The following is a 13,600-nucleotide window of genomic DNA, read 5'->3' on the forward strand; positions in this document are numbered from 1 at the left end:
ATTAATATAGCTGCCATCATTAACATCAGGAAAAACATCTTCCAGTGACTTTATCATTGCTGCACTGTTCTGTTTTCGCCCTGATGTTGATTTACACACCCATGAATAATGTTCTCGATTCCCTCACTTAAAGCAAGTTTGATAGACAGCACAGCAAAACTTAGTGTTGCTTAAATGGGATTTGCTGCCACAACGGAAACACAATATATCATTCCTATCTTGGTTAGACTTGGTGCTTGAGTTTAGCAATTTTTGTGGTGCTTTTTCCCCCTTCTAGTTGAACTGATTATTTGTTAGTCTGTTTGGACATTTGGTTTACCTCACAAAGGTTAGAGTTGCTATTAATTTCCTTCATGCGTTGTTTGGAATGTTTAATGCTTCTAGCTATAGTTAATGCTGTTTCCTAACTTGGATTTTCCGGGGCTAGGAGCCTTTCTTGTATCTTCCTATTATTGGTCTGTTCAATTATCTGATCATGGATAATCTCGTCCTTAAAATCAAAATAATTGCATGAGGATGTAAGTGTCCTCATAGCACCTACAAAATTGTCAATGGATGCTACTGGAAATGGTGCACGCTGTACAAATTTGTGCTGCTCTAGAACCATGCTTTTTCTTGGATTGAATCTCTTATCCAGGGACTTGATGATAGATGCATACTCATCCGGTACATTAGAGGTGTCACCACCCTCATCTGTCTCAGTAGGTGTATCAATTATTTTATTGGCCTACATCATGTACCAAAAAATAAATATCATTAAATTCAATGACATGCAAGCCCAGCATAAATCCACAGTAAGATACAAATGCTGTTTGCAAAACATGCACCAATATCAAATGTTACTAAAATATAAGAAAGGAAGATAAAAGATGGACATGAGTGAGAAAATAAGCTATTGATGGAGAAAATAAAATATAAAGGACAGGAGAAAAAAAAGGGAGGGAAGATGAAACTACAAAGCAAGGGAGAGAGGGCAGGGAGATAGATCATTCAGGTGGAGCCCAAGTATAGTAATGTCGGGGTGGGGAGTTCAATGACAATGACGAGATAGAATCAAAAGTCATGGTGAATTGGGAGGGCGGGGAATCCTGCACAAAGGGAGACCACATAGAGAAAAAGTATCTGCTTTGTCAGTTAAGTTGTAAATGACCTTTTCATAGGACACAGTCTTGTACATTGCCATGAACCATCCCTCATGCGACACCAGTTGTGGAGAATGCCAATGTTGTAGAATACAGATCTTGGCAGCTGCCAGAGCAGTGACGAGCAGACTATGGGTATGGCGGGTTAGCGCGGAAAGGTCTGATAAGTCATGGAGGAGAATTAGGGGGCCTGAAGTGGCAAAGGAAAATCCATGGATTCCTGGTGAGTAGACCCCACTGCTGTCCAAAAGGGATGGATGGCAGGACAATCCAGTAATATGTGAACTATATCACAGACCGTGTAATTGCATCACCAGAAGGCAAAGTGAGGGAGCAACCCTGCAACCTGAAGCTGTGCCAAGGTCCAGTGCCAGCCCTTGAGAATCTTAAAGAGAGCGAACTTTATCTGTGATTCACAGATTCCCATTCCAGGGCTTCCAAGAGTTCTACCCAGTTCTCCTCCTCATATTCCACCTGCAGGTGAGCCTGCTAGGTCGTCCTGAGGTTAGCCAATTGAAGCTGGGAGTAGAGGTGGTGAATCAGAAGATTCAGAAGATTGTAGAACCCAGACATCACACCTTTAAACTGATCTCAAGGGGTCTCTAAGGTTAGAGAACACCTGGGAACAGGGGATGGTCCATAGCTGAGGACCCAGTTTGCTCAGCAGACAATGACATAATTGTGTGTAGCACCACTGTTGAGTATGCAGCAGGCTAAATTCAACCTTTGGCATCTCAAAGAACTTGAGTTCACCACTAGAAATCAGGTGTGTGAGGGTTAGAATCCCAGCTCTGCACCTGCGGCCCGGGTCAAACATGGTCCCTCATGCAAATACCAGTATTGTTCCAGAGGGGAGCTTAGTCATGGAGATGCGCATCAATCGAAAAGAGCTTGTGAGCCCATATCTAGGTTGCGTACATGGCTTTCAGCATAGGTTTGGGGGAATTGGCCTGCGGCTGAGCCAGAAATATAGAGGGACTGTAGTCCCATTGAGGCCTCTTGGAGTCTGCATTTGATCGCAACCCGTAACGGAGGATCTTGGACCTGAGGGTGCATGTATGCCATTTTGTGCCATGTGTATGGCTAAAAAATAATGCTCCACAGAGGGCAGGCCCCTGCTGATCTATGGGCGCTAAGCTTCCGGATTGCCAGACGAGGTCTCGCTGAACCCCAGAAGAAAGCGTTAATGTTCTAGTCTATCTGATGGACGGTCGAGAGGGGTATAAGTTGGGGAAACATGGCCAACACATACGTGATTCAGTGGGGGTGACTATTTTCATCACTTGAGTCCATCCCCAGAGAGCGAGAGAGAGAGAGATTCAAGTGGGATGACTTCATGAAGTCCAATCGCATTCGTACCATGAGTGGGTCCAGGTTATCCACCACCATGTGCTCCAGGCCTCTGTTAACTAGGATGCCTATGTACCTCAGGGGGGAATTCTTCCACTGGAATGGAAAACCAGTGATGGCGGCACATGTGGTCATTAGCAACAACCGCAAGGACTCGCTCTTTCCCCAGTTCACCTTGTAGCTGGATACTGCCACAAACACATCAATTATCTCTAGCTCCTGTCATAGCTAGACTATTGCTCCTAAGTGAGACTGCTGGTTTAGGGGAGACAGCACTTTTGTTTGAGGGCGACTAAGCCATTCCTCCAGCAAGTTACAACTGTCACCCCAACCCTCCCGGCTCACAAGCAGTACCTTACCAAAACCCAGAAAGCAAAGGTGATTTCTGGCAGCCTTACGCATGGACTGCAGATAAAACCTCTCAGGGAAGTCGTGGTGGAACAGAAGTTAGCCTTTCCTCATGTTAGCAGCAAGTCTCAGTCACACACAGGCAATGAAGGAGATGTAGGAGAGTTTTCAATATATTTATTGAAAAGACTGCAATCTACCATAAAATGCATGAGCTGCAATGATTAGGATAATAAACAGTAAAATAAGCATAATTGTGAAGATGAGAGTTGTGACTATAAACCCCCCCACCACCTTACAATAAACACAATATATACAATTCCTAGCACAAATAACCTAATCTCTAACCTAATGAGAGCTACGTATGCTAAACCTAATCTGCCACTACCATGTCCATGAGAAGCATCCCCAACCCTCGTTACCTTGGAATGAGGTCACTAGGTCAGACTCCATGGTGACACAAAGGCTGGGTTCTGAGCAAGGTGACGTGCAGTGTAGATGGCATCTGGAAGGAAACCCTCCAATGACCTTGCTCATGTGAGATGTATTTATACAGATCATGTAGGATCCCTGATGCAGGTATGTTCCCAAACAACTGATAAGGAGGCAGACTTGTGACGGCAATTATATAAACAATTCCCAACAAGTGTACATTATGTTCCTATCACATGTAAGTGAGAAAGGGACATGATGATAATACCTACGTACATCACTGATCATGGCGTTTATAATGACACCTTCACACAGTGGAGCATTCACAATAATGCAAATCAAAACATCTTTATGAACTATAAACAATAACAGACATCTTAAAAGTAATAATAAAATAAATGAAATAAAACAGAGCAAGCTAAGTAGGTTAAACGTCATTAGGTGACCGGGGCACAGGCCTGCAAGCCAAAGGCTAAGCTGAACCCCCGAGTCCCAATAAGAACTAAAATGGATTTACCACACCCTCCCCATTGAAACCAGGATGCTAACTCGCTAGCGAGGGTGCAGGAGTCCAAAACTAAAATGCTCTGAGCTAAAAGGTCTAAAATCTAATTAAAAACTAAGCTAAAAACATACAAAGAGATAAAATGTCAACCATGACAAGTAAAGCAGGCCAAATGCGAGCCAAATTAATAAGATAATTTAGTGTTAAATATACAATTTTGAATAAGGCCGATGGGTGAATCATTCAATAATAATCATGGTCTTGAAGAATGTCTCAGAAGTCATCAAATGGGAGTGCATTCAGGAAGGTCTCCACATCATCAGATCGAACACAGGATTGGCAGACAGATCCATGGAGCAGAGTGCGCAGATGCCACAGACGCAGAATCACCAGCGTAGGCAGCACCATCCATAGTGCCAGATGTCATTGGAGCCAAGTAGTTCACAAGTGATGGCTCATAAGTGGCCTCGCGAATCAACCTCAGTCTCCTGGAGCACAACCATGAATGAGCCCTCATTGGGAACCTCAGCAGTTTCTTGTCCCCAGAAGGCACTGGCTAAATAGCAAGACACACAGATGGTAGACACTCAAAGAGGAACCAGGTGCAATGGAAAACTGGTTGCTCTCACCACAGGACTGGTTGGAATGACAATGACCAATCATGCTCCAATTCTTCCAGCAACAGAGCACCAAAGAACTGTACCATGTGATCATGACGTAGCTGGGCTGGTGATAGTAGCTCCATTATTCCGCATAGCTGAGAAAGCACAACCACTATGTATTAGAAATAGCAGTGGCAGTATTCTGCCAATCAGCACCAGAATTACAGGAACGCCACCATACTCAAAAAGAGCGAATAGATAGCTGAAGGAATTACTCCGAAGACAGTGTGTAAGGTAGAAACGAATCCAGACCCAACAGCCTTAAAGAAGTGTACAATCCCCGCAGTGCTTGAAGCGTTGAAAATTCTGCAGACCAGTTCTCCAAAGTGCTTGGGGAAGTTGGTTTTTAATAGGGATTGTATCTCAGCTGGTGATCTCATTAACTGGAGAGCATACGTCTCCTTGTCCGATGTCAACGCCACTTTTTTTTGGTACAGTAACGTCTTTAGTCTGTTCAGGTTGTCAAAATTTACATTAGTAGTATAAATGTGAGGCCACATTTCTGCTAATCTTAGCTCTTGTGTGGAGGGTGTAATAGGACATGTACACAACAAGTTACAATTTGAGACACCGAAATTGCGTAGGCAATTCCTGGTCTCATTCGACAGGAGCTCTGATCATTCCGGACCACATAACTTCCATTCCAAAGTATATGAAATGCTGGAGGAATCAAAGGGACAGGAGTACCCTTCAGAAAGCATGTCAAGTTTGTGACACCCGCATTACCGAAACCGTGAAGTGACATCTGTTTGCAGATCACTGAATGACTAACAGTAGTCTCACATTCTCTTCTGCTCAGAAAGACCTCTGTTTCGACGTTCATACATTTGAACTTGAAAGGCAACTCCCGCTCCTATTTAATATGGCTATCTCCTGGCTGCTCATCTCTGCCCACTGCAAAATGTTTCAAGCATTTCGTGAAATGAAAGGTGGAACTTGGCAAATTTATAACCGCATGTACCAGCCATACTGTTGATGGTGTCTCTGCTACGGTGAAAGGCATCTTATCTAACCTTTCTATGCTAAGCATGGTGTAACTTGCTTCCTTTTTAGCCATTACCTGTTGTTCCCTGGACACATTAAAAGCAGCAAACAAGTCACTACTGTTTATGTGTTTCCAAGGGGCATGGGCATTTTTCAGAATCTGTAATGTTCAACCCAACTGCATGATGAAACGCAGCTGACTTTGCCGATGTTGTAAAAGGGATGTCATTCTGAATTATATAATTTGCAGATTACACAATATTATTAAGTGTGTATATTCTGTTGGACAGAGAATTCATGCCATTCTCGACAACACCTAAAGCCTTTTCCATATTTTCTTTATCTATCTGCCTTACAAGTGCAGTCGCTTCCATTTTAGAAAGCTTCCAGATCTCATTCTATATAGCATACTGGATTCACTTAGAGCGTTGTTTTCTTGGACCTAGCAAGAAATCCTGCAAGTCTGCTTCCTCTGATAGGAGAATTAGATGTTCTTTAACTGTTGCTAAGGTGTTAGTGCGTAATCATTGTTGACACAGTTTACCCACACTGCTTGTGATAACTATGCCCGAGTGTTGACTACACCTAAGTGAGACATAGCGAGGGTCCGGCCGGCTAACCTTGAAACCCCCTGATTAATTAACAAAATGTGCCTGACACCCATTTGTGTCTATTGGCCACAATAACCACCCGCTGGAACTTGAAAGTGTGGAATTATAGGTACCATTCTGAAGCCACGCATTCAGGGGCATATTTATAGGCCCCTAGCGCCACCTTGCGCCACATTAACATAATTTATTTTGACGTTAATGTGTCCCAACGAGGCCAGCATCCCGGTGCCGTATTTATGCATGCACTGCGCTACTCTGTAACCCTTTGCGCTACATTATGCCTGCACCAGGCATAATGTATTCAAAGGGGGCGTTCCCCCATTAGGGTGCCGGTAAAATGGTGCAAGGATATCTATGGGATTTCCTTGTGCTCTTACTACAAGAGCAGACATTAAAAGGTTGCTTCCATTTTTTAGAATGGGTCCCTATGTACTCTGTAGAAGTAGCACCAATATTTTGGTGCTACTCCTGGAGAATACATCAGTAGTGTAAAAAAAATGACACTATTGCCCCCACCTTGCTCCATGGTGTGCCGTATTTTAAATATGGCGCACACATGGTGGCGGTAGGGGGGTGCTAAGGAGCGAAGGGACAGTGGCACTGCACTTACTGCAGTGCCACCTTCCATAAATCTGCTCCTCAGTTCTTCCTCTGTGACATTTAGGAATGTTTACCAATCAGTGAATTTGGCTGTTTGGGGATACTGGGCACATTAATTTATTTTATTTTCGCTAACCCTAGGCAGGATTTTGCTGAACTGTGTCATTTATAAATATAGGCCCTCATTACAACCCTGGCGGTCGGTGCTAAAGCTGCGTTAATACCGCCAACAGGCCGGCGATAAAAAAAATGGAACTATGACCATGGCGGAAACCGCTCACACAGACAGCAACTTTAACAAACCGACCGCCACGGCAGTAGCAACAAGAGCCACAGCGGTAACTGCCAACAGCCAGGCGGAAGACAATGTACTGCCCACTGTATTAAGACACACCAATCCGCCACCTTTTCCAGGGTGGTATCAATGCCATCAAAAGCACAGCAGAAACCATGCACAGAAGGGAAACAACTCACCTCTGGAGACTCAAGGAAGAACCACGCTGCCATGGAGTCCAAGCTGCAGGTGTTCCCCATGCTCGTCTATCTCCATCTTCACCATGAATACCAACACCGGTGAAGACGACCACGGTGAGTACTGCCGCCTAGCACACAAGGGAGGGGGGAGGAAAAAGAGAGTGACACACACACGCAACATGCAACACCCCCAAAACCACACACACAAACAGATGCAGTAACATTACATTTACACCCAGTACCCCTTGGGAATAAAGCAAGGACAAAAGGAATTGATCAAAGTGAGTGTAATAAGTTACAATTGTAGAAATAAGTGCATTAAAATCAAAACAGTATATACATATATACAAATGGAGGTACACTGCCCAGTCCACAATGTCGGTGGGCCACAGGGCCATATCATATAGTCAGCGGCCCTACTTGACTTCTGCAACAACACGGAGAGAACTCTGCAGGGGCATCAGGTCGATAACACACAGGCACCTCAGGGGGGACGGGGAACGGGGGCACCTCATCCGGAAGATGGTACAACACCACTGGTCCTGGAGGGGGCTACATGCCCTGTGCGATGTCCTGGGGAGTGCAAGGCCAAAGTCTCTCAAGTGGGTGGTTTGCCCACTGCTTGGTCCTGGGGGGTACAAAGCCACAGTCTCTCAAGTGGATGGTTTGCCCACGGCTTGGTCCTAGGGAGTGCAAAGCCACAGTCTCTCAAGTGGGTGGTTTGCTCACTGCTTGGCCCTGGGGAGTGCAAGGCCACAGTCTCTCAAGTGGGTGGTTTGCCCACTGCTTGGTCCTGGGGGTGCAATGCCACAGTCTCTCAACTGGGTGGTTTCCCCACTGTTCTGGAGAGGGCCTTTGTGGTCAGTATGCTTCATCCTGGCAAGGAGGGGGTGAGTGGGTGACTTCTTCCACTGGTTCTGGAGGGGGCCTTGTGCCCTGTGTGCTTCATCCTGGCAAGGAGGGGGTGAGTGGATGGCTTCTTCCACTGGTTCTTGAGGGGGCCTTGGGCCCTGTGTGCTTCATACTGGCAAGGAGGGGGTGAGTGGATGGCTTCTTCCACTGGTTCTGGAGGGGGAATTGTGCTCTGTGATGCAGCACTTGGGGAGTGCAAGGTCAGTCTCTCACCTGGGTGTCACACCCACAGGATTAGCAGGGGCCAAGACGCACTACAGCCCATGGAGGCAGGACTACACACTGCCCGCCGGCGGTGACGGCTGCTCAGTGGTGGCAGTGGCTGGGCTGCTGGCGGTGTGGGCAGTGGTGGGAGGAGGCTCCTGCCTGTCCCCTGCAGCCTCAGACAGCTGCCCACTGGGGCTGCTGGTGGTGCTGGCAGTGGTGGGGGGAGGCTCCTGCCTGTCCCCTGCAGCCTCCGACGGCTGCCCACTGGGACTGCTGCTTCTGGCACTGCTGCAGGCAGTGATGCTTGTGGCGGTACTGGTGTCGGGAATGCCCGTGGTGGGGGGAGGCTCCTGCACTTCCCCTGCTGCCTCAGATGGCTGAACCGCCATGATTGGTGGTGGGGGCTCAGATTCAGTCCCTGCACTAGGCCTCCGGACCTTCCGGCCTGCAGGGGCAGGCCCCTTGCCCTTGTCCTTCCCAGCTGGTGGTGTCTCCTTACCCTTGCCAGTTGGTGGTGCCTCCTTGCCCTTCCCAGCTGGTGGTGCCTCCTTGCTCTTGCCTTTCCCAGCTGGTGGTACCTCCTTGCCCTTCACAGCTGGTGGTGCTTCCTTGTCCTTCCCTTTGCCAGTTGGTGCAGGCACACTATCAGTGGTTATGGCTGGTTCCCTGGAGCCTCTCCCACCTGCAGTAGCTGCTGACACTACTGTGGCTGTGGACTGGGTGGCTGAGGTGCTAGCCTGGGTTCTGACCACCCTGGCCCGACGTGAAGGACGGTAGTGCGGAGGTAGGGAAGAGGTCAAGGGTGGAGAGGAAAATCTTCTTAGGGACACTGGGGTGGGAAGAGGGTGAAGGTGTGGGCGTGGAGGAAGAGGGAGTGGTTGTAGGAGGTGTTTGTCTGCTGTGTTTGGGTGCAGGTGCATGCGCTAGATGCTGCTGTGAGGTGGATGGCTGTTGGGTGTCTGAGTGCTTGCGTTTGTGTACCTTAGGAAGGGGGGGCACAGACACAGTAGGAGAGGACACAGGGGACATGTGCATGGATGTGGGGGTGGTAACTGCCAGTGAGGGGTGTGTAGCGATAGGCATGATGGTGGTAGTGGATGAGGATGTAGTGCAGGCAGGTGTGAGTGGAGAGGGTGGTGGACAAGGAGGAGGAGGGGGACACAGTGGAGCCAGTGGATGTTGGTGTGTCTGATTCTGGATGCTGTTTGTGTGAGTGCCTATAGGATGATGTGTGGTACTTGTGTTTGCCTGAGCAACTCCTGTATGTTGTCTTGGGTGCATGCTGGTCTGAATTTGTGCTCGGATATGTTGGGGTTCAGGGGAATGGGACTGGGTAGAGGTAGTTGGAGGGGGTAGGCTAGAGACAGGGACAATGACTGCCATCAGGGAGGAGGCCAGAGCCTGGATTGATCTCTGTTGGGCCGCCACGCTAGAGTGAATGCCCTCCAGGAATGCATCTCTTTATTGCAAATGGCCTGCCAGCCCCTTGATGGCATTCTCTTTGGTTGACTGCCCAACAGAGATGGATTGCAGGAGGTCAATAGCCTCCTCACTCAGGGCATCAGGGCTCCCTGGGGCATGGCCTGAGGTGCCTGGGTCGAAGGAGATGCCCCCCTCCTCGGTGAGCGGGCACGGGAAACACGCTGGGGGGCTGCTGGGAGGGCGGTGCTGGTACAGGGTGTGGCCGCTGTACCTGTAGTTGGGGTGGCCACAGAGGTGTGCTGCCATCACCAGGGAGCTTCCATCGGAGGAGGTATCACTGTCAGAACTGTCCCCTCCTGTCTCCGCTGTGGTGCTCCCCTGGCCCTCTGTCCCACTGGTGCCCTCACTGTCGGTGGATTCGGCCTCCTGGGCCATGTGGGATGCAGCTCCCTCTGTCACCGGTGCCTCTGCTCCTCCGCCAGATGATGCTAATACACACAAGGACAGGGTGACAAAACAAAAAGGTGGGGGGAAACAAAGGATGCACTTGGTCAATGGCTGCACCAACACCATAGTTTTTCGTACATAGCATCCTCACATAGGCAACAGGCCTATGCACTATACAATGCATCAACACTCACAATGCTAGTCACCAGCCCTGGGAGAGGAATACCTAAGGCCAATAACAGCATACCTGAGACCAACAGACCCCTTCCCAGTAGTGGAGGCCTACTAGCTTGGTTGGAGGAATTATACATCAGAACCCTGCCCAACATGGGACCTACCATACAATGACCGTCCTGGCCTAGGGGCACCCACAGGCCCACATCCCCCACCCGGAGACCACCCCACCATGTGCAAGTTCTAGATTTGGAAACTGTACTCACCCCCTTGTGGCTGCTGTGATGCCCTCAAGTGCCCATCCAGCTCCAGATAGGCCACTGTCAGTATGCGGAACATCAGGCGGGTCAGGGTTCAACGGGCACCCCTTCCTCATTGGGAGGCCATCCCCAGCTGGGCCTGCGCATCTTCCGTGCCCAGTGTCTCAGGTCCTCCCACCGTTTCCGACAGTGGGTGCTCCGCCTGCCGTAGACCCCCAGGGTCCACATGTCCTTGGCGATGGCACGCCATATACCCTTTTTCTGATGGGCGCTGACCTGCAGGGAGGAGGACACAGGGAAAGGTATTATTCCGACCGTCCGGCCTCTTACACTCATGGCCCACCATATCCCTCACATCCCCTTGGGCACAGACATTGACCACCATACATGCAATGCGCTGCCCAGGACCCTTCCACCCCTCACCCCCCCTTACACGAATCCCCCATGCACAGCACTCCATGCATTCATGTCCCATGCATCATGCTCACAGTGTACTCACCTGTTGGTCTGGAGGCCCATACAACATTCAGTACTGGGGTAGGTCCCCATCCACCAGTCTCAAACATGACAGGGCCACAATCCAAGAGCTGTGTGCCCAATTGGAGCCAGACCTGATATCTGCTATCCGTCACCCCACTGGGATCCCCCCTCTTGTGCAGGTGCTATCTGTGCTCCATTTTTTGGCAACTGGATCTTTCCAAGTGACAGTGGGCTTGGCAGCAGGAATGTCTTGTTCTCTATAGTGCTAACAAGAGTGTTGTCTGCCCTGATGAAACACGGGCTCAGCTACATTGTTTTCCCCCAGGTGGAGGATTTGGCCACAGTGAAAGCTGATTTCTATGCAATGGGACATATCCCCAACATTATTGGGGCAACTGATGGAACACATATTGCCTTTGTCCCCTCCCCCCCCGGAGAAATGAACAGGTGTTCAGAAATCGAAAGAACTTTCACTTGATGAATGTTCAGATAGTGTGCCTGGCGGACGAGTACATCTCCCATGTGAATGCAAGGTATCCTGGCTCTGTGCATGATGCCTTTATCCTGAGGAATAGCAGCATCCTATATGTGATGGCTCAACTCCAGAGGCACCGGGTGTGGCTAATTGGTGAGCCATGGTTTCCACCCAGTGGATGTTGGTGTATGGGAATGGGGATGTCCCTAAGGGTTAGTGTTTGGCTGACAGTTGTACCTCCATATTTGCAGGTGACTGGTTACCCCAACCTCTCATGGCTACTGACCCCTGTGTGAAATCCCAGGACAAGGGCAGAGGAACCTTACAATGAGGCAAATGGGCGAACAAGAAGAATAACTGAGAGGACATTCGGCCTCCTGAAGGCCAGGTTTCGGTGCCTCCATCTAACAGGTGGTTCCCTGTGCTACTCACCCAGGAAGGTGTGCCAGATCATCGTGGCATACTGTATGTTGCACAACCTTGCCTTACGTCACCAGGTGCCTTTTCTGCAGGAGGATGAGGCTGGAGATGGGCGAATGGCAGTAGTGGACCCTGTGGACAGTGACGAAGAGGAGGCAGGATGAGGATGAGGACAACAGAACAGCAATCATACAACAGTACTTTCAGTGACACACAGGTAAGACATTATAACTTCACCTTCCATTGACAGTTTTGTTTTGGATATTGACACTGGCAGGCTGCTTTTCCCACTACTATGGCCACTTACTGTACCCTTTGGCATGTCTATTTTCAGATATCTGTGCCCCACTCTGGCTCCTGGTGTGTTGACTGCAGCCAACTACAGGTCAGACCTAAATATACATTACTGTACAGTTGAATTGGAATGTTTACAGCTTGTTAAACGATTACATAGTTCAAGCAATTGACAGACTCCATACTTGTATTTTTTACAAGGGTGTTTATTTATGTGCTAATAAGTGGAGGGGATATTGCAATGGGCTGGGTGGTGGTGGAGGAGAGTTCAGGTTAAAGTTCCAGTCTATTTGTATAACAGTTCCATTGTCTAAGGGGGCATAGGAAGTGGAGCAATGGCAGTTCAAGGTGGACAGGGTGACAGAGTGGGACACAAAGGTGACATTCAGGAGAGACTTATTTCCTGGTGGGGGTCTTGGCAATATTCTCCGGGCTTCTGCCTGGATCGCAGTGACTGTTTGCATGGTGGTTCTTCTGCAGGGGGAGGGGTGCTGGTGGCCTGTTATTCCTGTGGCGGAGCCTCTTGTCCACTAGTGTCAGCAGAGGTGGAAGGTTGTTCATCAGTGTGGCTAGTGTCAGGGGCCCTTTGGTGTGCCACTGCCTTCCTTATGATGTTGGCCATGTCTGCCAGCACCCCTGCAATGGTAACCAGGGTGGTGTGGATGTCCTTCAGGTCCTCCCTGATCCCCAGGTACTGTCCCTCCTGCAGCCGCTGGGTCTCCTGCAACTTGGCCAGTATCTGGCCCATTGTCTCCTGGGAATGGTGGTATGCTCCCAGAATGTTGGTGAGTCGGTTCCCTGGGCCTGTCCTCCCCCTGTCGCACAGCAGCCCTCCCAGTGTCCCTGTTGTCCTGTGCCTCTGTCCCCTGGACCGTGTGCCCACTGCCACTGACCCCAGGTGCCTGATCATCCTGTGTTTGTGGGGTGTCCTGGGGTCCCTGTAGTGGTGGACACACTGCTGATTGACATGTCCCGGGGACAGAGGTATGGGCCAGCTGGGTGGGTACTGTGCTGGTTTCTCCTGAGGGGGGAGGCTTTGTGGTGGTATGAGAGTGTGGCTGGGTAACCGACTGTTCGGAGGTCCCTGTTGGGCCAGGTTGGTCATCCAGATCCAGGTGTGCAGAGGTGGTGTCATCACTGTGGGCCTCTTCTGTGGGTGGACTGGATGTTGCTGGCAAATCCCTTCCTGTGACGTCTGATGTAAATGCAGTGTTATTGTTTCTGCATGTGCCATCTTGTACATGGATGTGTTGCCCTGTATGGTTGTTATTGCCCTGGCAGCTTAGGCTTGTGTGAGTTGTGAACCAGTGGGCTAGGTGATTTTCTCAAGTGTGCATGCTTTGTTGATGAGTGTCCATGCAGGTCTGTGATGGATGTCCATGCACTGGTGTTGCATGCAGG

The sequence above is a fragment of the Pleurodeles waltl genome, chromosome 4_1 (assembly GCF_031143425.1).
Source record: "Pleurodeles waltl isolate 20211129_DDA chromosome 4_1, aPleWal1.hap1.20221129, whole genome shotgun sequence".
Taxonomy (NCBI): Eukaryota; Metazoa; Chordata; class Amphibia; order Caudata; family Salamandridae; genus Pleurodeles; species Pleurodeles waltl.